Source organism: Canis lupus, chromosome 12, assembly GCF_048164855.1.
Source record: "Canis lupus baileyi chromosome 12, mCanLup2.hap1, whole genome shotgun sequence".
NCBI lineage: Eukaryota > Metazoa > Chordata > Mammalia > Carnivora > Canidae > Canis > Canis lupus.
The window spans coordinates 57,182,306-57,205,531 of record NC_132849.1 but is presented as its reverse complement, the minus strand read 5'-3'; the positions used below and the strand labels follow the sequence as shown (position 1 = coordinate 57,205,531).

The 23,226-nt window shown below is 35.6% G+C and overlaps 1 protein-coding gene and 1 non-coding gene across 14 annotated transcripts in view; both read right to left on the bottom strand.

The window, feature by feature from the left end:
- Nucleotides 1-23,226, bottom strand: part of ROCK2 (Rho associated coiled-coil containing protein kinase 2) — a 141,454-nt gene that overhangs the window by 96,750 nt on the left and 21,478 nt on the right. The gene's annotated exons all lie outside the window — the stretch shown is intronic.
- On the bottom strand, nucleotides 18,311-18,413 carry LOC140602054 (U6 spliceosomal RNA). The gene has a single exon (XR_012005093.1). It is a non-coding gene; the product is annotated as a U6 spliceosomal RNA (small nuclear RNA).

Genomic DNA, 23,226 nt, shown 5'->3' with positions numbered 1-23,226 from the left:
ATCAACATGTCCAAAACCTAATTAGTCATTCTCTCATTCATACCTACTCCGTATCTGGCAAGTAGCGCCATCCTAGGAAAGTCAAGTTTCCTTTGACCCTTACACCCTGTAATTCCTTCTGTGCTGTGAACTACTCTGGTCTCACAGTTGTTCCCTTCTCCACTTCTTTTCCTATGTTTGCTCAGATTCTTATTTCTTACCTACTAACTAGTTTCCCTGCCTTTAATGACCCTCTACTCTAGTTCATCTCCATTCTACTCCTGAATAGTCAATCTTCTTATAATTTAAATCTGTATGTCTCATGCCCTCCTTATCTGCTCCAGCCACACTGCCTTTCTTAAGGTTTTAAAACCATAACAGAGGCCCTACACAAGAAGTAAGTGGGAACAGGGTAGGAAGGTAGCTCTGAAGCAGCCAGGGCCTTCACAAGAAAGAACATCTGAGCAGCAACCAAGTTTTATGGGGTGGGGAGCTGGCAACATATGGAGGAACTGAGCAAATTATGATCTATATAACAGGAACAAGTTTTTACTACTTGGAGAAGAGATACAAATATGAGAAAAAAAGAAAGCTAGAATGAACAAATGGTATTGGGATGGAATTAGAGTTATCAGGGTAAATACACAATTTTCAGTAAAGATATACAAATACAGATGTAGATGTAAGTGTACACACACACACCTATGCTTTCTTCATCTGTCCACTGAAAGAGTCTGAGTACACAGATACTCCAACAGCAATGAGAACATGGTTTTGAAATACCACTCTCCTCTGAAAAAAAATTAAGGCTCCTCAGAGAAATGGCTGATTCCAGGACTACAGAAAGAAAATTACAAAATGAGCCTGTAGCATCTTGTGGCAAAAGTGGGGAGGTGTACAGTGATAAAATGACATAGAATTATACATAAGCATCATATCAATACCAATAGCCTAATCTTGATAGTGTACTATAGTTATATAAAACATAAACATTAAGAGAAATTTGGGTAAGGATACAAAGGACCATTCTGTGTTATTTTTGGAACTTCCTGTGAATTTGTTTTATTTGAATAAAAGTTTTTTGAAAAAAAGTAAAGAAGTACACAAAGATTGATGGGAAAACATCAAAAGGATGTAACAAGCCAGCCTGAAAGGGCTCCCAGTGGCAAATGTGGGGCAATCTGCGTATTAAAATAAATAATGAGGGCAGCCCCAGTGGCTCAGCAGTTTAGCGCCTGCCTTCGGCCCAGGGCCTGATCCTGGAGTCTCCGGATCAAGTCCCATGTCGGGCTCCCTGCATGGAGCCTGCTTCTCCCTCTGCCTGTCTCTCTGCCTCTCTCTCTCCCTGTCTCTCATGAATAAATTAAAAAAAAAAAAAATCTTAAAAAAAAATAAATAATGACAGTAATAGAGTATAACCCATTGAATAAAAAAAGAATTCCTGATATAAATAAATGTATATGAAGTAATTCTTTCTTCTAGTAAAACACCAACTAAAAAATGTATTAGAAATATTAAAAGTTCAATGAGCTATCCATTGAGCAACAGAGCCAAAACTAGAAAAAATATTAAATCAGAATATCACTATTTGGCAATCTTCATAGTAAAAATTAATTTAGATGAAAAACATCAATGGATACTAAAACTAATGGGTGAAAGTAGGAACAGAAACATGATTTTACATAGTCCCAGAGTATCTCCCTATAAATACTTATTAATTACAAAGGAAGGGGGAAGACATCATCTTTAATCAAGTAATCTAAGCTAACATTACCACAAAATAGGATTCATTAAGAATACAATGTCACTTCTATGAAACTGCAGCCAAAAATACAATTCTTGGGTCTAATCATTAGAAACATTACACACCCAAACTGAGGGATATTCTACAGAATGACTGGCTTATAACCTTCAAAACTGCAAATAGTATGAAAACCAAGAAAGACTGAGAAACTGTTCCAAATTGAAGGAGATTAAAGAAACATGAGAGCTGGATGCAATGCATGATCCTGGATTAGATCCTTTTGGTCTAAAGAATATTATTTGGGCAATTAACAAAACTTGAGGGACATGTGGGTGGCTCAGGGACGCCTGGGTAGCTCAGCGGCTGAGCATCTGCCTTCAGCTCAGGACGTGATCCTGGGGTCCTGGGAGAGTCCCCTCGAGCTCCGTGCAGGGAGCCTGCTTCTCCCTTGGCCTGTGTCTCTGTCTCTCTGTGTCTCTCACAAATAAAAAAAATAAAATCTTAAAAAAGAAAAAAAAATTGAATGAGGGCTCTCAGTAAAGTATATAAAGGTTTGAAAACTTTTCCTTAAGTTGGGGACACCTGGGTGGCTCAGTGATTGGGCATCTGCCTCCCATTCAGGGCATGATCCTGGGGTTCTGGGATTGAGTCCTGCATGGGGCTCCTCACAGGGAGTCTGCTTCTCCCTCTACCTATGTCTCTGTGTCTCTCTCTCTGTGTGTCTCTCATGAATAGGTAATTAAAATCTTAAAAAAAAACACACAACTTTTTCTTAAGTTGGAAACTGTTTCCAAATAATAAGTTTTTTTTTAATGTCACACCAAGCCATTTTCCTGACTCAAGGTCTTTGGATTTGCCCTATCCAAAAATTATCGAACCATGTATCTGCATGGCTAATTCTCCTACTTCCACCAGGTCTTAAGTCTTCAGAGAAACCTTAGTATCCGTACTGTCAACACTCTATATATATTCATACCATTCGCCTTGTTTCAATTTTTTTCTCCTTGCCATAAATTACTATCTTAGGCAATTGTTTATTATTATCTGGCTCCCCATTAAATGTAAAGTGATAGCAGGGAATTTTTGTTTTGTTCACTGCAAGGCCTAATCCAGGACCTGACAAGTGGTAGTTGCTAAATTCACATACTTATTAGACTAAATGTACACAAAGTCCTTGGAACACAAAGAACTTAAGACACAACTACAAAACAAGTTCACTTTATCAATCACATCAAGGAACACTGAAGCAGGTAAAAAGACCTCTACTATTCATTTGATAGCTCTGGGGTATCATTTCAACAAATATGTCCGTAGCAGAAATGAATGAGCTAATGTCCTTGCTCTAAGGAGCTTAGTGAGCAAACCTATTTCCATCGGAAAGCAAACTGCACTACTGCAGCCAGCTAAGGCAACAATATTTACCAAGAGCATGTGGAAAATTCAATATAAACACTCTAAATGCTGACAGACAAGAATTAACCATACCAGACTTGACTGAAAACTGTAGATAAATACACAGAAAACCAAGTTTTCTCTAGGAGGAAAAAAAAGACATTCAAATAAAACCAGTGGTGCAAACCAAGGAACATAATATAACATGTCTCTGATTTTATTACTATTTTTCCTTGAAAAACTATCAAGACTATAAGTAAATTAACCACAATGATCTCAATTAGTTTACAGTACTATAAAAATTATCAAATGGCTTATATTTTTTAAAAAGGCATAATCCAAAAATCTGCAAAATAATATTATGGCTCCTATACATGAAGTAATCAAATCACTAACATCTCATTTCATAAATGTTTTTCTTCTATGCCACCAAATAATACAGAAAGCTTTCCTTTCTTGAATACCAATCACCAAACAGACATTTTCTTAAAGAAATTCCTAAATGACAAGCATATCTGAATTTAACCCAATACTTCAAAAATGGAAACACAAAAAAACTATGTACATGTATGTGTATATACACATACATGTCTTAACAGACATGGCTTGATAATCATTAATTGAGTTATGCACATGATCCTCATCTATCTCACAACCAAACTGGTTCTTTGATGGTCAATGAAATCCAAATTTATAAAACAAATTCTCATTTCCAACAGAAATAGTATTACAAAAAAACAAAAAAGAAAACAACAACAAAAAAAAGAAATAGTATTACAAATTAGGGTTCTATATCTGGAAACCTATTTTGTATATCTGCCCCGCTCTACATCACAAAAAAAAAAAAAAAAAAAAAAAATCACAAAAATGTAGTTTAACATTCCTAAATACAAAACCAACCATTTAATAGAAAAGCTATGTCAAAACTTTTTCTTTGACTTTATGAATGGGCTGAACTAATGCAAAATAAAAGTAAGACTAAGATGGCCTAAAGATACCTTCTTTTCCTGGCAAATCTCCCTGTAATAAGTGTTGGTATGTTTTATTTCTCCTTCTCACTTAGTTAATGCTAGTTATCTGATTCCAAAATTTGGTGAATTTGGTTTTTTTTACGGAAAGTAGCTTGACTATAATAGTGTTACCTGGTATTATTGCAACCTTCAGGAAATCTTAAATATGAGTTTGGCTGTTACTATAAAGTTTTAACTTATAATTTTTTGAAAAGGTTAAAAGTGGGAATTGGGGATTAAAAGTCAAGCAGTTAAAAAAATAATCAAGCAGTTTTGAGAGATTCCTGTACTTACTGTGCTTGCTTAATCATATGGTTCAAACTTTATGAAAGATACTGCCAACGTCATTGTAGTGTATGCAATACCAACTGAATTCTGAGGGCAATAAGTCACCAACTCAGAAAAATTCCAAATTTAGAAGACAAATAACCAGATCATATAAAGATCATCATATTGAGAACATAGTCATCACAAAATATTCCAAAGTATTCCATTTTGCAATTATTCTTGAGACTACAAAACAGTATTTCCCATCCTGGCATGTGCAACATTACAACTTAACTATAAATCCATGCTCTATGGCCATAATTTATAAAAATATAAGATCTATTGAAGGAAGAATCATAGGTTGCATATAACAGACACCTAGTGATTGTGACTCCAATTTATAATTATTTTGAGTTACACTAATTTTCTAGAATCTTGATCCCTACAAATTATACACACTAATTCTCATCTACTCTCATTCTTTTGATAAACACAGCAAAGACGACTCCACCTCTGTGAGAGACCTATCTGCTGGAAGAGTCCAAATCTATTCAGAACAATGAGCATTCTGTCCCATATCTCAGCCTATATCCTAGATTTTACCAATAATAAATAAAACATTCTAACATATTCCTCCAATTCCTCCACATTCAGAATGACAATAATTATTATATATCAGACACCTAAAACACTTTAAAAAGAAACATATATAGATAACATAACAGGGAGATAACTACCTCCACCAATGACAGATGAATTTGTTGCAAGCCAATCCTACTACTGAGACTAAAATGGGATGGGGAGTGGGAACAAGGATATGAGCCTAAAGTTGACTACCATGCTGCAGCTTAGAAGTTGAAAAACTGAAAAAAGCTTATCTGTAAGAACTCTTAGGAGATTGGGAAGACAGAAATTAGAGTTTTGGACTCACAAAGAAGAAAAAGTCCAGGCTTTTAACTCAGTGCCTAAAGTGCTACACTCCAGGAAAAAAGAAATAAAGAAAACACAGAAATAGACCAACCCTCAAAAGACTGAAAATCTGCCTCAAATCTCTTCAATTATTAAAGAGATTAAGGTGATCTGTCTCAACTCTAACAGAAAATATAAATCCTCTCTGAAGAAAGATAACATTATCTAGGGCAGCCCTGGTGGCGCAGCGGTTTGGCGCCGCCTGCAGCCTGGGGTGTGATCCTGGAGACCCGGGATCGAGTCCCACATCGGGCTCCCTGCATGGAGCCTGCTTCTCCCTCTGCCTGTGTCTCTGCCTCTCTCTCTCTGTGTGTCTATGAATAAATAAATAAAATCTTAAAAAATAAAATAAAACCTTTAAAAAAAAAGATAACATTACCTAAGCATTTTTTCATATACAATGTCCAGTAGTCAATGAAACATTAGCAGTCATACAAGATAAAACCAAAATATAAAACCAAGAGAAATTTTCTAAAAGATTTTATTTATTTTGAGAGAACGCCCACAAGCAAGGGGAGAGGGAGAGGGACAAGCGGACTCTGTGCAGAACATGGAGCCCAACTGGAGGCTCAATCCCAGGACCCTGAGATCACAAACTGAGCTGAATTTAAGAGTCACAAGTTTAACCCACTGAACCACCCGGTGTCTCACCAAAAGAAATTTATTAAAAATCAGACCCACAGGAAATCCAGAAATTTAATGCAAGCTTCAAAATCATTGCTATTAACATGTTCGAGATAAAATGGGAGAATTTTGGCAGAGAACCTGAAGTTTTATCAGTCAAATGAAAACTCTAAAACTTAAAATGAGTGAAAATTAAGAATCCAACAGAATGGGGTGAAGGAAAATGGGACTCTTTCGGCTATGGAATAAGTCACATGGATGAAAAGTACAGCATGGGGAATATAGCTAATGGTACAATGAGAGCCTTGTATGATCACAGATGGTAGCTACACTTATGGTGAGCATAGTATACCATGTAAAGTTGTCAAATCACTATGCTGTACACCTGTAACTAATGTAGCACAGTACATCAACTATAATTTAAAAAAAAGAATTCTGTAGACAGATTAGATACAACTGTACCCTTTAGTGAACTAAATTTTTTAAAACATTTTTCTATTGATATTTAAGGTTATATAATAAATTTATATAAGCTCTTTAAGAATATTAATGCATTTTCTACCTTTTTTGGGCATATGGTTTTTCTGTTTCTTATCTTTTAACTTTCTCTCTTTTTTGTTCACTTTCAGCAAATAAAAACTATGATTTTTTTTCTTTATGGATGCTTTTGTATCGATTATGTTTAGATCAAATGGGCACATGTGTAGCTTCATTTTGTTTATGGTTTTTTGTATTTTTTTAATATAACAACTCTTCTTATTTTTATTTTTTTTAATTTTATTTTTAAGATTTTATTTATTCATAGAGACACAGAGAGAGAGAGAGGCAGAGACACAGGCAGAGGGAGAAGCAGGCACCATGCAGAGAGCCTGACTTGGGACTCGATCCAGGGTCTCCAGGATCACGCCCCTGGCTGCAGGCAGCGCTAAACCGCTGTGCCACCAGGACTGCCCTATTTTTTATTTTTAAAGTAAGCTTACACCCAACAGGGAGCTTGAACAACACTGAGATGAAGAGTTGCATATTCTATTGACTGAACCAGCCAGGCACCCCATTGTTTATAGTTTTTAATTTTGCCTTAATCCCCTTTAACTATTTGGAGTTTATTTTAGTGCATGTTATAAAGCAAGAAAATAACCTCACTTTTTCCCTCAAGTACTTAACCGACTTTTTAAAGGAAGTTTTTCATTATAATCATAAATTTGTATCCTGTTCTTATTGTAAAAATATGCAATACCAATTAAAACGTAGGAAATAACAAAAATAAATTCTAACTTTTTCCTACTACCTGCATAAATATATAAATATTTATCTGTAAGAATATCCTTTGATATTTGATGTAAATAATTAAAATGACTCAAAAGTCCTTGATTACAGGCCATGGATAATTTAAAATACATCCAATGGAATATTGTCAAGCTATTAAGAAGAATAAAATAGGTTTAAATGTATTAATATGGAAATATGAAAAGGGTATATTGTTGAATGACTAAAACAAATTATGATACTAAAAATGGACTGGAAAAACTATTCAGTCAATAATTTGCACTTCAGAATAACAATGATGCTCTCATGGTCCAGTGTAGCAATTAAAAACATTACCACAGATGCCTTTGGATTTGCTGCTCTCTTTATACTAATTTTGACTATGTGTTTTGGCTACATAGTTCTATAAAAGAATTGATTCAGACTTTGCATATACTGGCTTCTTATTTACTATCATTCATTGAAACACAGTACCATTAAGCATATTTAAAATGAGTGGATAAGGACTACATTTGGTGACACCAATATAATGTTCAACATAACACATGCTCTATTTCATGCATAAAATAAGGTCTCATATCCTAAATATTTTATATGTCATCAAATCCAGTAAGTTTAGATAACAAAATATTAACTATATATGTCATTAATTTTGCTTTTCATAGTTCCTTTTATTATAACATTGTTGAAGCCAACTTATAAAGTTAGGAAACTACATCATAATTAAATTTGGCCAGTATCCGAGCACATTCACTGTTTTGTGTTTGCCACTAAAGATGTTCTTCAAATAGCTAAACCATATTGTGGCATGTGATAAAGCCAGGCAAATATGCTTAAATATGAATTCCTTGAAAAATTATTCATCTTCTTAAAATGGCACAGCCAAAACCTTTCTTCCATGAAAAGAGTTGCAAAATAAGGAAAAAACCCATAATTACAAATGAGACTAGTTCCTAACAGCAAAGAATGTGTCCAAAAAACTGAATTATTCTTTTACTAAATTTTCATGTATATTTTCATCTACAGGCAAAATCTATGAAAATGGACAAGCCACTTATCTAAATTCAACTTGTCAGGGGTACCTGGCTGGCTCAGTCAGAAGAGCAAGTGACTCTTGATCTTGGAGTCAGTAGTTTCAGCCCCACACTAGGTGTAGAGATTACTTAAATAAAAGAGAATTTTAAAAAATAATAACGCCTAAATATAATTCATCAAACGTAAATAAATATGTGCCAAGCACAGTGTTATAAATTGGAAATATAAATATAACTAAAATAACTTTATTTATATATCCTGTCTCACTGCAAAAAAGATCTAAGGTAATCAAGTCCCTAAACTCACGTGGCTTCTACTCTAGTAGAAGAAATAAACTTAAACCAAATACATTCTATAGAGGTTAAAAAAATTTTAAGGATTATATTCCAGTTAGAGAAGTTACAGAACATACCCTTTAATCAGAGCTACAAAGCAGAGAACACTATCACACAAAACACAATGCCCAACAACATTAAGCTAATTATGATTGAAACCACTTCATTTAATACTGTGGTACATTTGTTTAGAACTTTAAGAAAAAAAGTTAATATCATAGGAAAATCCTTATGCTATCACATTAAAGACAAAATTGAAAATGATCTGAAAAATTAAACTTAAATTAGCAAAATTACAAAAATAGCAAAAAAAAAACAGAAGCAGTAACTATCCTTGGGTGGTTGTAAGTTTTTATATTTTACTCTTTACACTTCCCTATTTTTTTTTTTTTAAGATTTTATTTATTTATTCATGAGAGACGGAGACAGAGACACAGAGAGAGAAGCAGGCTCCATGGAGGGAGCTCGATGTGGGACTCGATCCCGGGGCCTCAGGACCACGCCCTGGGTTGAAGGCAGGAGCTAAACCGCTGAGACACCCAGGGATGCCCCATTTCCCAATTTTCTACAGTAACCACATATTACTCCTATAATCAGAAATGTAATAAACATCTACAAAACTATCCGTAACATTTTCTGGCAAGCCATTTAAACAAGGAGCAAATCCCATTTGTCTGTTAACTAAACAACACTATATAATGACCTCTGAAAATTTCCTGAAAATATAACGAAAAAACTTTCATCAAAATGTAGACTGTTAAGAATTGAGAGAAATGAAAGACCTCACTTTTCTAAACAACCTCCACTAGAAATAAGACTAATAATTACATTAAATGACATAACTGGGGCAGCTGAATGGTTCAGTCAGTTAAGTGTCCATCTCCTGGTTTCAGCTCAAGTCATGATCTCATGGGTTTTGAGATGGAGCTACACATCAGACTCAGCAGAGTCTGCATGAAGATCCCCAACCCCTCCCTCCACTAATGTACATTCTCTCTCTCTCTCTCTCTCTAAAATAAGTAAATAAATATTTTTTAAAAATTTTAAAGTTAAATGACATTAACTAATAAAAATCATACTGGGTACTTTCTTCAGGTCACAATCTGATCAGCTGCATTTCAGAATTTCAGACACTCAACAGATGTGCCGTCCCATATGGTAGCCCCTGGCTACATGTGACTACCCACCACTTGAAATAAGGCTAGTGCAACTGAGAAACTAAATTTATTTTACTTTCATTAGTTTAGTTAACAGCCACATGTAATAATGGCTACCACACTGGCCAGAGGCATTTTTAGATACATTCTATGACAACTCTCTTTAAAGGGATTATGAGATGCAAACTTCCAGTTATAAAATAAATAGGTCACAGGGATAAACAATACAGCATAGAAAATATAGTCAATAATACTGTCATAACTTTATCTGGTGACAGATAGTAACGACACTCATCCTGGTGAGCACTGCATAATGTATAGAATGAATTGTTGAATCACTATGCTGTATACCTGAATCATAACACTGTAGGTCAACTACACTTCAACAAAAAAATAAAATAAATAAAGAACTACTCAATGCAACTACCCCCCCCAACTGGTAGCACTCAAACTTGAGGAACTGGAAAAGTACATAAGCACTGTGAAAGCAAAGGAGGAAAAAAAAATTCCTACACATATCTAATTAACAGAGGAGAGGTTAATGGAAGGGGCAAAACGGGTAGTAGATTACACAGCTGAAGAAAATTCAGAATTTATACATTTGCATATATAGTATTAACAGTTTAATTTTTTTTAAGATTTTATTTATTTATTCATGATAGAGAGAGAGAGAGAGAGAGAGAGAGGCAGAGACACAGGGAGAGGGAGAAGCAGGCTCCATGCTGGGAGCCCAACATGGGACTCGATCCCGGGACCCCAGGATCACGCCCTGGGCCAAAGGCAGGCGCTAAACCACTGAGCCACCCAGGGATCCCCAGTATTAACAGTTTTAAATTATTTCTTTGTTAAACTTAAATCCACTAAAGAGAAAAATCATGCTGGATTCATAAATAATAAATGTAGCATTAAGAAATTCTATAGTGGGGTGCCTGGGAGACTCAGGCAGTTAAGTGTCGTCCAACTTTTGGTTTCGGCTCAGGTCATGATCTAAGGGTCCTGAGATTGTGCCTCACATGGGGTCCATGCTCAGTGAGGAGTCTGCTTGAGATTCTCTCTCCCCCTCTCCCTCTGCCCTTCACACACACCTCGCTCTAAAAGTAAATAAATTAGAAGAAAAAAAGAAGGAAGGAAGAAAGGAAGGAAGGAAGGAAGGAAGGAAGGAAGGAAGGAAGGAAGGAAGGAAGGAAGGAAGGAAAAAAGAAAGAAAGAAAGAGAGAGAGAGAGAGAGAGAGAGAGAGAGGGAGGGAGGGAGGGAAAGAAAGAGAAATTCTATAGTACAGTGAACATTAGACCAACTGGGAATGGCAATTTTTCCATAGTGTTTAATTTCCTGTACTCCAAAAAAGGAATGATTCGACAAACTAAAAGGTTACACAAACAAGGACTTATTCTCAATAGTTCTGGCATCTGTCTCTTCCACCAGTGAATTATTTTTTCAGGTATGCAGTCATCTCACTTAAGAGATAACAGGTTAAACAGGTTCTGGAACACCCAGGCTTTAAAAGTATTTTGCCATAACAGATTACAAAAATTAAATTTAAGAAGTAAATTTGTTTTATATGATCATAAATTTCAAGTAATTCTTGGCACTCTTTGTTCCTAAGGTGTGATGTGTTTGTCCTCTGAATGCTACTATGTCATTACAGAAGACGAGTTAGCTAAAACAAAATAATGAGAACAAAAACCAAAACTGCATCAAAGTTTCTCAACAAATTAAGAAACTTAGACTAGAAGAGTCCGGCTGTTTTCCTCAGATCATAAGTACAGTAATTTAAAGCTAACCATACCTAAAACTAAACCTTTAACTGATGAAAGACACTAGCACAGCTGAAAGACTTAAAGGCTAGGTTGAGGCCTTTGGAATAACCACCATCTATGATATAAACCTTAAAATTAAGTTACTAGTCTAGGGCTTATAGTAGTTTTCAACCTTGCAGATTCAGAAAAGTTTATTTTAACTTCTCATGCTTCACTAATAAGTAAAAGAATTAAGTGACCTGAAAGAATTAACTTAGTCACTGGTACAGGGTACCTCCTAGGAGATTAATTTACCAACCAGAGTTGTCTCAGAAATAAAGATATAAAAGACAGATGATAGAAAAAGTAGGACTTAGTGAAAAAAGTGTGTGATTTGGGGTCAGAAAGACTTTAAATATAATCTGAACTCCATCACTACTACCAAGTTCCATAACTTCCTTCTCTAAACCTCAATAACATCAGTAAACAGAGACAATAATACATTGCAGGATTGTTGTGAAAAATACATGAAGAAAATAAAATGTCTATAAAACACAATACATTCATACATAATAATTATGTATTAACAGTTTTAAATTATTTTCTTTGTTAAATTTAAATCCACTTTGTCAATTACCAAAGAGAAAAATCATGCTGGATTTATAAATAATAAATGTAGCATTACGAAATTCTATAGTGGGGTGCCTGGATGGCTATTTTTTTTAAAGCTATTTAAAAAAGAAGTTACCCTTTGGTATGTATTTCTAAAAATCTTATGTCTTTGTCAATATTAAAGAAGTAATGGAATTTATAAGTATCAATTTGATTTGGGGTTCAGCTGCAAATGACAGAAAATGCCCCTTAGTGTCTTATGTCTGCCTTAAAACAGTTAAGGGTCCTTTTGAAGGACAGTGATGTAATCACTGTTACTGTCCCAGGAGCTGGAGTTGTCATGTCCTCTCCTCTCTTTCATTTCCCAAACAATAAAGGCTATTTGGATCATTAAAAATAAATAAATAGGGCAGCCCAGGTGGCTCAGCAGTTTAGCCTTCAATCCAGGGTGTGATCCTGGAGGCCCAGGATCAAGTCCCACATCAGGTTCCCTGCATGGAGCCTGCTTCTCCCTCTGCCTGTGTCTCTGCCTCTCTCTCGGTCTCTCATGGATAAATAAATAAAAATCTTGATAGATAGATAGATAGATAGATAGATAGATAGATAGATAGATAGATGTGGACACAAAAGCTCCCACAATCATCAGAGATCCAGGCTCCTGAACTTTGTTGCCATCAACCCAAATACAAGGCTCCCACCTCATGATGTGGAAAAGCAGGCACCAGTCACTAAAAAGAAACGACAAAAAAGGAATACATAAGTTCCCCATAAGGACTCTTCCCTAACACAGAAGCCCCTCTTGTTCACAACCCATAAGCCACAGAAACTACTAATGTGGTCAATCACACATAGCAACAAAAACTGCTCTTAAAAAAACAGATTGTGGGGGCAGCCCCAGTGGCGCAGCGGTTTAGCACTGCCTGCAGCCTGGGGTGTGATCCTGGAGACTGGGGATCGAGTCCCACATCAGGCTCCCTGCATGGAGCCTGCTTTTCCCCTCTGCCTGTGTCTCTGCCTCTCTCTTCGCTCTCTCTGAATGAATAAATAAATAAATCTTTAAAAAAAAAAAAAAACAGATTGTGGTGATGGTTATACAATACGGTGGATGTATTTAGTGTCACTCAAGTGGTTAGACTGGTGAATTTTATGTTATGTATATTTTATCACAATAAGTAAGATTTAGAAAACACTAAAAATGTTAAGTAGAGAGGTGATACATTAAAAAGGACACAAACCAAAAATCTAGAGATAAAAATATATCTGTGATATGAAAATTACTGTTGGATGGGATTAACAGTAGACTAGAAATTGCAGAAGAAAAGACAACAGAACTTGAAGACACAGCAATAGTAATTATCCATAATGAAACACATAGGGGAAAAGACCAAAAAAAAATGTAGACTCTCAGCAAGCTGTCGGTCAACGTGAAGGAACCTAAAGTACATATAATTAGAGGTCAGAGAGGGAAATAGAAAAGAAGAAAAAACATGTGAAGAAATAAGGGCTAGAAATTCTCTGCACGTGATAAAAACTTAAACTATACAGATCAAGAGGCTCAACCAAAGCTAAAAACAAGAATCATAAAGAAAACAACAGGCATATCAAACTGATTAAAGCCAGTAAAAAAAAAAGAAATTCAATAAAATAATGAACAGAGAATAATGCAAGTCAGAAGATAGTGAAGCAACATATTTAAGGTACCAAAAGTAAAACAAAAACTATCACCTAGAATACTATTGATAGCAAAATACCTTTCAAAAAATAAGGTGTCACTAAATAAAAACAAAAATAGGGATCCCTGGGTGGCGCAGCGGTTTGGCGCCTGCCTTTGGCCCAGGGCGCGATCCTGGAGACCTGGGATCGAATCCCACGTCGGGTTCCCGGTGTATGGAGCCTGCTTCTCCCTCTGCCTATGTCTCTGCGCCTCTCTCTCTGTGACTATCATAAATAAATAAAAAAATTTAAAAAAAATAAATAAAAACAAAAATACAACTTCTCAAAATTTGTGGGTGGCAGCAAAAGCAGTATTCAAAGAGAAATTTATAGCAAAAAAAAAAATAAAAAGCAAATTTAGGAAAAGATCTAAAATTATCAATTTAAGCTCCCTGAGGAAAAATCTGAGAAAGAACAATTTAAGCCTATAGGCAGAAGAAAAATAAATAAAAATGAGAAGACCCTCATACTAATTAGCCAAAAATAAAAAACACCTTAAAATAACAAGTACTGGTAAGGATGTGGAGAGACTGAAATCCTTGTGCACCGCTGATAGGAAAGTAAAATGGTGCAGCCACTCTGGAAAACAGTCTGGTAGTTCCTGAAAAAATTAAAAATAGAATTATTATATGATACAGCAATTCCACTCCTGGATATACAGTGAAAAGAGAACCTGAAAACAGGGTCTCCCAATACTGTTACACTTGTGTTCACAGCAGCATCATTCACAATAGCCAAAAGGTAGAAGAAACCCATGTCCATCTACAAAATAAACGGACAAACAAAATTTCCCATATACATACAATGGAATATTATTCACTGTTGAAAAAAGAAGCAAATTCTAACATAAAGCAATATGGATGGATGAACCTTGAGGGCATTATGCTAAGTGAAATAAGTCTTTTGACAAATACTATAAGACAAATACTATACAATTCTACTTACATAGGTACCTAGAGTAGTCAAATTCATACAGACAGAAAGTAGAATGGTGGTTGCCACTGGCTGGGGGAGGAGGAATGAAGAGTTGTTCTTTAATGGGTATGGAGTTTTATTTTTATTTGTTTTTTAAGATTTTAAGTAATCTCTATGCCCAATGTGGGGCTCAAACTCACAACCCTGAGACCAGAGTCCCATATTCCACTGACTGAGTAGCCAGTTGCCCTATACTGGGTATGGAGTTTAGAGTTTCACAGCATGAAAAGAGTTCTGGATCTTGGTTGTAAAACAATATGAATGTACTTAACACTACTAAACTGTACTCAGAAATAGTTAAGATGGTAAATCTTATGCCATTTTTTTTTTTGCCACAATAATAAACAAACACAAAAACAAAACAAAACAAAACAAAATAAAAAATAAACAAACAAACCTGGCATTTGCTGAAGGCTTACAATATGCCTGTCACTATGTGGTTTAGATTAAGTCATTTAAACTTAACAACTTTATAAAGGAAATACTATTACTATCTTCCATTTTACTGATAGGTTAAAAGTTAAGCAACTCATCAGATGACACAGTAAGGACAAGAAAATAAACCCAAATATAACTCCAGATCCCCAAGTCCTTAAACACCTCATTATATTGTCTTTATATTGCCTTTGTTAAATAGTTATTACTTTTATGAAGGAAGAAGTGTTATCAAAAGAAATGTTCAAAATAAATATAGGGGGAGGAGTTTCCCAACTAAAACAGTTTACATGTTTTGATAATAGAGCATGATACTTTTCAAGATTCCATATACAATGAAACAAGTCCATGTTTATATTCCAATGTTAAATATTTCATTATATGCTGGTTTTTCTGCAACAATACCTCTATAACACACACCACTGATACTTGTTAATCATCTATATAGAGTTTTTTTAGTGGTACTATAAAATTTTACACACACATGCATATACAAGGCTATGACTGGGTCTTTGATTTGTTTTAACTAAAAATTGTTAAATGCAAAATAGTTATACACTCTTCTCATTAGACAGTTTTAATTAAATGTCCTAAAACAATATGATGAAAATTACACAGGTTAAAAAAAAATTCTACTCAAAAAGGTTAAAACAGGTATTTTCTTTTTTTAATCAATAAAAAATCTGTTACGTGGGTTTTTTAATTTTCCTTACTGAAAATACATTTTATCTGTGCCCTGGGTAAGAGCTTATTTTTCATTCAGAGATATAATTAAATAGGCCATTCCAAAAGCCTACACAGGTTCCACACTACCAAGAAGGCAAAAGAAGGCTACCCTCCCTAATCTCCACCACCTCCTGCCATCCTGCCGTACAGGATGCAGTGCAGCCTACCTAGATAAAGGCAGAATCCCAGTTTCTTCAACAATAAGATCAAGAAAGTAACAGTAGCTACTTCAAAGGGCCTTTGGAGGGGCAAATTAATTTATGTACAACCACAAGAGACAATAAGTATGTCTGCTGCTATTCTAACGTCATCAGTGTTGTCACTGTCATAATTAGCATCTTCCAACATGTAAATCAAGTCCCTCGTCCTTCAGAGCACTTTTCTACTATTTCCAAAAATAACAATTTCTAAAAATTGCAAGTAAGGCACTCTTTTATATTACTGTATTTATTGCTCTTCATCATATAATTTTCCCCTTGACAATAAGCTGTACCTTCTATAATTTCTTACAAGCACCTAGATTATGTCTCAAATGTTATATGTGGTAGAAAGTAAAAAAAAAAAAAAAAAAAAAGTGATAGTTTTCTCATCATCATGGGATACCAACAATTGTGGGGTTCTTTTTCTCTTTCCTGGGTTTATTTGAGTCTGAGAGCAAGAGCATAAGCAAGAACCTGGGGGCGGGGCAGAGGGAGAGGGAGAAGCAGGCTCCTTGCTGAGCAGGGAACCCGATGTGGGGCCCAATGGAAGGCAGATGCTTAACTCACTGAGCCACCCAGGCACCCCAAAGATATCACAATTTAAATGCACCACTTAGATATCCTGCAGTCTGAAAGCAGTCTGAGAAGAAGAAGAACAGCTCTCTTTACAGTAATCCTTTTCAAAAATTTGGGAGATAATGTGGGGGGGGGAACATGCCAGTAAGAAGGGAAATTAGACTCATGAAAGTCTAGGATTAGGACTGCAGATCCTCATCGAAAAATGCATTGATTTGCAGAATTTCACACATATCCATATTCAAATGTTCCACACAAGCCCTTGAGAGACTTACAAATAGAAAGTGATCATTAGATAATGAACTGTTCTTGAATTATCCATCATAATGTAGACCTCCAGGAAGGGTAGATCATCTAGTTAATTATTCTCTCCATTCGGAGACATTAAAAAAACTAATTAAAAAAGATCAGTTTTAGAGAAGCTTAACCTGAATCTAAGAAAATTTGGGGGAGAATAAGTTGAAAAATCACTGATTTAAAAGATATTCTAAAATCTGAAATCCTTTTAATGTAGAACATTTTTATTAATTACTTTTCTAAAATATCTATCAGGCTTGTCCAAAAATAATGGCTACCAACTTCTTATACAGAGCTTCAAGTTTTTGCTTTAGAAAAGAATAGGGCAGCCCGGGTGGCTCAGGGGTTTAGTGCCACCTTCAGTCCAGGGTGTGATCCTGGAGACCCGGGATCAAGTCCCATGTCAGGCTCCCTGCATGGAGCTGGTTTCTCCCTCTGTGTCTGTGTCTCTGCCTGTGTGTGTGTGTGTGTGTGTGTGTGTGTGTGTGATGAATAAAATCTTAGGAAAAAAAAAAAAAAAAGAAAAGAAGCATAATGAGAAAAGGGGGTGCCTGGGTGGCTCCATCAGTCAAGCATCTGACTCTTGATCCAGCTCTGGTCTTGATCTCAAGGCTATAAGTTCAAGCGCATGTTGGGCTCCATGCTGGGTGTAGAGCCCACTTTAAAAAAATGAGAAAAGAATACTACTTTAGAACTCTAAAGGCACAGATCCTTTTCTGCCATTTACTGGCTACTTTTCATTGAGAAAATTATTTAACCTCTCCAAATTTCAGTGTCCTCATTCAGGAAACTAAAAAGAATATCTGCCCCATATAGTTCACAGATTATTACATCAAATGAGACAACACACAAAACTGCTAAGATATTAAGTCTTTTCACTACAGAATAAAATCTTTACTGAATTTGTTAGATTATACTGACAGATACAGGCTACTTGGCTTTTTTACTTTAACATGACTTTAACATAGACAGGTAACACATTTTTCATTATGTTTGCAAAAAAATGGGCAACTAACTATTCTACTTAGAAGGGATCATATTTTTTTAAATGTTTGAAACTAAGTATTTCTAAAGAGAATATTTTTAAAGAATATGTCATTTTGATGTGACTAGAAAATGAAAAAGAAACCTAACAAATTAATAAAGCACTTCAGAACAGTGCTTGACACACAGTAAGAACTACTACATGTGTTTTCTTTTTTTAATTCCAGTACAATTAACATACAGTGTTATGTTAGTTTCAGGTATACAATATTGTGATAAAAATATGAGGCACTTTACGAATTTGCATGTCATCCTTGAGCAGGGGCCATGCTAATCATTTCTGTATTGTTCCAATTGTAGTATATGTGCTGCCAAAGCAAGCATGAGACTATGTCTTGCTAACAATATTACTATTATTGCTATTGACAATAACCTTAATGATGTATCATAAAAAACACTGTATTCAATATGCTAAGTTTAGTACTTATCATTACGAGTTTCAAAGAATTTAAAATATCTTCTAGTTTAAAGGAAGTTTCTTATATAGCATTTATATTACCATTTTCCATTAGCCATATTTTATACACACTTCTCACAACAGAAATTTCTAAGGAAATCCTCTTATGAATTCTATAAACATCGATCTATTCTAATTAAATAATTAAGCCAGTTTCTAAAAAAAAATCATCGTGAATATATATTTGTCTTCTCCATCTAACGTCTGAATTCAAACCAAAATAAGTACAATGAGGCAGAAGTATTTCCACAGGGCAGCCCGGGTGGCTCAGTGGTTTAGTGCCGCCTTCAGCCCTAGGGCTGGATCCTGGAGACCTGGGATCAAGTCCCACGTCAGGGGAGACCTGGGATCAAGTCCCACGTCAGGCTCCCTGCATGGAGCCTGCTTCTCCCTCTGCCTGTGTTTCTCCCTCTCTCTGTGTCTGTCATGAATAAATAAATAAAATCTTAAAAAAAAAAAAAAAAGAAATATTTCCACATACTGCATAGTAGTAACACTTGGGGAATTAGCATTTTCATTCAGGGCAGAGAGACTTACATGTTAAAAAAAAAAAAAAAAAAGCCTGGAAATGGGAAGAAAGTAGCTTCAAATGAAGTTACTTAAACATGGGTAGAATTTGGGAGGAAGAAGAGAAGTCACAAAAGATAGAGTTGGAAAAATCAGAAATCACACCATTAACAATCTTTTTGTAAGAAATTACATAGCATTTTGGGGTACCTGAGTGACTCGGTTAAGAATCTGCCTTTGGCTCAGATCATGATCTCGGGGTCCTGGGATGGAGCCCCATATAGGGCTCCCTCCCCTCTGCCCTTCCCCATGGCTTGTGCTCTCTCCCTCTCACTCTCTCAAAGAAATAAAATCTTTAAAAAAAAAATTAGCATTTTGAAATTTTCCCTGAATAAATAGGAAATTAGTCCATTTAAGTACTTTAAGTTTGGGAATAATAGGGTTAGATCTACATCTTATAATACATAGTTTGGTTGGAGTAGAAAAGGCTAGGAAAACAACATCAAAGAAAAGAATCCTGTAATAAACTAAGAAAAATATGGTCACTTGAAATGGGAAAGCAGCAGTCAGATGGGAAAGAAAAAAATTCTATGTCAGAGGCAACACTGACAGGATCTAGTGATACTGAAAGTGAAGTCAAGGATGACCGATATCCAAATAGCCAGATTTCTGGCTCGATCCAAGCCAGATAGGTAGTGGAATCACTTATCACAGGAAATGAAGGAGATATGAAAGCAGAAGGGGGAAAATAATATTGTTGTAGATACGCTGATCTTAAAGTATCTGTGCTATCTCTGACTAGAGATGCCTAAGGCTTAGAGGCAAGATTTCAAATGGAAAAATGGAGGGACGCCTGGGTGGCTTAGCGGTTGGGCGGCTGCCTTTGGCTCAGGGCTTGATCCCAGGGTGCTGAGATCCAGCCTTGCATCAGGCTCCCTGTGAGGAGCCTGCTTCTTTCTCCCTCTGCCTATGTCTCTGCTCCCCACCCCCCGTCTCTCTGTGTCTCATGAATAAATAAATCTTTTTAAAAAAATGGAAATCAACGACAAATGATAAAGTCCTAGAAACAAATACAAACTTAAGAAGGCAACAAATGAATAAAAAAGTAAGAATGAATAAACAAGATTCACACTTAGCAGCGGAAGAGAAAGCAAAGGAACCTGAGACAAACAGCGAGAGATGCTAAGTATGGTCATAGAAGCCAAGAGAAGACAGCAATTTGAGAAGTGTCAAGTACTTCTGAATATTTGATAGAATGATAGTTTTAGCAGCAAAGAAATCAGAATGATCTTGAAATGAGCAGTGTTAGTGATGGGAGAGGTTGGGAGGGAGATTATAGTGCACTGAGGAGTGAACAGAAAATGAGACAGCACAGTTTGTTTTGCTGGTGAGGGGAGGGGCAAAAAGGTAGAAAGAATTGAGATTTTTTTCTAGGGGTCATTTGGTCATTTGTTTGAGGTGAAACATTTGGACAAGTTTAGCTAAATGAAAAAGAATCCAAATTAAGAGAAAGATGAAAGACAAATAGAATTAATCAACAGAAGGAAAGAATGAATTCCAAAGCACAGTTGGAGAACCAGCCTGAGACAGAATGATGGACACCTCATCCACTGAACAGAAGGAAAAGAACAAATGGTACAGAAGAGATAAACCAGTGAGTCAAGTAACAGGAAATTTAAGGGATATCCTTTTGATGGCTTCTATTTTCTTGTGAAGTGAGAAGACCATCTGTGGAGCACACTTTGCTCAAAGACAGAAAAGAACGTTTAAAACGGACCCTAAGGAGAATGAGAGAATTGCTTGCCATTCGGACTACTCTTAAAAGAAATAGAGACCATGAATTCACAGTATCACTAATCTGGGTAGTTTTTTTTTTTTTTTAATCTGGGTAGTAACTTTTTTTTCCTCCATCAGTGCTCAATGAACATCTTTTGTATAGCCAGAAAGACAAACTGATACAAAACCTAAATGCAAATGCATATGACAGAAATTTAACAGGGCAAGGAAACAATTCTAGCAAGAGGTCTCAAGTGACAGACAATGGATTCTTGCCTGCTTATAAAGAAAGCATTTGGTGGAGAGAGGAGTCGAGAATTGTGGATCTCAAAAGCATCAAGAGGTTAAGAGCTCAGGAGCAAGATATTTAAATTAATGATCTCACAGGTAAAGCTGATTTCAGGTAATGGTGAGGTCCAGAGTAATTTCATGAGTGTAAGTAAATGAGTTAGGTGAAGATCTCCACTAGAATGAGGTAACTATGAAGCCAGGGTCCCGGGTACTCTGTTCACATAAACACTAAATTCACCTAGAATGATGGCACAACCTCACACAGAAAGGAAGTCTGTAAGAAGTCCATGTCTTCAAAGAGCAAGCAGAGATGTACACACCAACTTCGTGAGACTGAGACTCAGCAAGGGGAATTTTAACAGGAAGGTTTTACAGGCACAGTAAGGCAAAGAAAGCAGGAAACCACTTTCCTATACTTTCCTACAACTGGAATCTGTAGAGAATAAAGGAAGGTAAAGTTCCACTAGAGAGGAAAGGGATTTCCCTTAGGAGGAAGATCAGTGGTGTTACTTAACAAAGATAAAAGTAACATTCGGTAAAGAATTTAAAGATGTAATTATATTTAGCCTTAGAACAAAGGTAACATGTTTGAAAAGGAGGGGAGTAGGTGAGGGAACAAAGATGAGAAGAGATGTGTTTAATGACTTGTATCTTGGGCGGGAAAGGATAATGTGATAAGGTTTGGTGGGATCACTTCATGGAAAGATGGCTAAGAGGACAGGTTTCAAGAGTTCTCTAAAAGACAAGACACCAGGTCTCTCAGGAGTCAGCCAGTACGTGCAGCTAGAAAAGTCTATGTCTAGTGTATCATACGAATCATAACTCTTAGGAAGGAGCCAAATGAAGTGGGATAATTTGTATTGGTTTAAGGCTACATGCTAAGACTATTAGGCAAAAGCCTCATTGATTAAGCTTGGTCTGTAAGAACTGAGAAAAGCTCATCATCTATCTTAGAAATCAATATTCATCCCTGACCATAAATAACCCCATTTCGAGCTGTGTTATGTTTCACAACACCTTTTATTAAAGAATAAAAATATCTCATTAACCAAGTAAGATGTTCCTCCTTTAGACTTAATTCTTCATTTGTAAAATAAAGGCGTGTACTAGAACTACCACTACGAGACAACCCTTCCCCTCCTCCAAAAAAGGCGGCCGCAAACCTTACATACAGACTCCCAATTGGGAAACAGACTAACCATTTTATAAAACTTCCTAATCAAACACTAAATGCTATTAGATCTGTGCCAGACACTGAGCAGACATAAAGAATACTACATAGCAAAATGAGGCGATGAATGTTAAACTTATTGTGGCAATTATTCTGCAATATGCTTAATTCCAGCCATTGCGGTGTATACCTTAAACTTGCACAGTGCTATATATCAATTATATCTCAATAGAACTAAAAGGATAAAAGAAATTATCTTTAAAGCATTTATGCCTCATTACCATAAAAACTAGGTTTTAGTTCTCAAATTTCCAATAAATCATGATACGAAACCTAGAAAAATGACTACTACATGGTCACAACCATAGGGAACTCCTGGTCTAATATATAATAAGTAAATAATCATAACACATGATTCTAATCACTTACGACAGAGAGTACTGTGAGAGCAAAGAGGGTCATTGCCTGGAGTTAAGGAAAGGGATAAGTAAGAATTAGAGAAGACCTCACAAAGAAAATAAATTTGAAGTGGATCCTAAAAAAGAATTAAAACTATGACTAACAACAAGCACTCAATCTTATTAGTAATCAAATACTGAAATGCACATAAAAATAAAAGGAGATACTAGGTGTTTTTCACCTCTGAGGTTGGCAAATAATGTAAAGGGCTGATATTTACCTAGCAAAGATATGGGAATATGTGTATTCTCATTACATTGGGATTATTTTGGAATTTTAAATGTGTACATGCAAAAAAATATAAATAAATAAATAAATAAATAAATAAATAAATAAATATGTACATGCTTTAACCATCCCATCTAGAAATCTACAGAAATATTCACATATATGCACAAAAATATTTAGTGATGTGCACTCCAGCAATGTTTATTACAGAACCACCTAAATATCTATCAATGCTGAAACAGTA